Consider the following 660-nt stretch of genomic DNA (forward strand, 5'->3'; position numbering starts at 1 on the left):
GACCGCCGCGCCGGCTCCTCCCCAGGACGCCCGAGGGCACACTCCTGCTGCGACTTGAAAACAATAGGAAAAAAAATGGCCAAAAGTTCTTTCCGTACCCACACCCTCCGGCAAAGTTTGCAGTCGGGTGTGCAAACATCCTGCTCCCTCTACTTTACGGATCCGAAAAGTACCCCTCAAGTTTTTCCCCGGCGGTGGTGGTGTGTCCCGAGGCCACGTCCTGACTTCTACCTACACTTTCTTCTCTGCAATGACGTGTGTGCACAGAAGGGTTTTGCACGCGTTGCTCACGGGAAAGATTGCACAAATGTACCCAGAGCGCCGGCGGCTCGCAACTTCTCTTCGGGCGCCAGAGAAGCCCCCCCAGGGAGACACCCAGGAACGGGCTCCGTCAGGGCGGACGCAGAACCAACCCGATCGCTCACCTGCTCAGGACCCCCGCGGCCCCGCCGGCGACAGTGTGAACCGGATGCGCTTGGGTCCACCTGGAGGCGGTCCCGGGGGAGTCCGGCTTCTTTGGGGAGGTGTGCCCGCCGAAATCTCCGCAGCCCGGCTAAGCGGATTGTTGGTGATGGTTTCTCCTGGCACCTCCGACTGCTGCGGGCGGCGGCGGCGGCCCCGGGCTCGCTGTGCGGAGGGACCCGCGGCCAGTGTGTGCCA

General features: G+C 63.3%; 1 protein-coding gene across 2 annotated transcripts in view; it reads right to left on the reverse strand.

The window, feature by feature from the left end:
* Positions 1 to 654, reverse strand: part of PRR15 (proline rich 15) — a 3,305-nt gene extending 2,651 nt beyond the window's left edge. For both annotated transcript variants that reach the window (XM_006778971.2, XM_006778970.2), the window contains exon 1: positions 426 to 654. The gene's annotated coding sequence lies outside the window, so the exon portion shown is untranslated. The remainder of the gene's footprint in view (positions 1 to 425) is intronic.
* Positions 655 to 660: the final 6 nt, after the last annotated feature.

The sequence above is a fragment of the Myotis davidii genome, unplaced genomic scaffold (assembly GCF_000327345.1).
Source record: "Myotis davidii unplaced genomic scaffold, ASM32734v1 scaffold168, whole genome shotgun sequence".
Lineage (NCBI taxonomy): Eukaryota > Metazoa > Chordata > Mammalia > Chiroptera > Vespertilionidae > Myotis > Myotis davidii.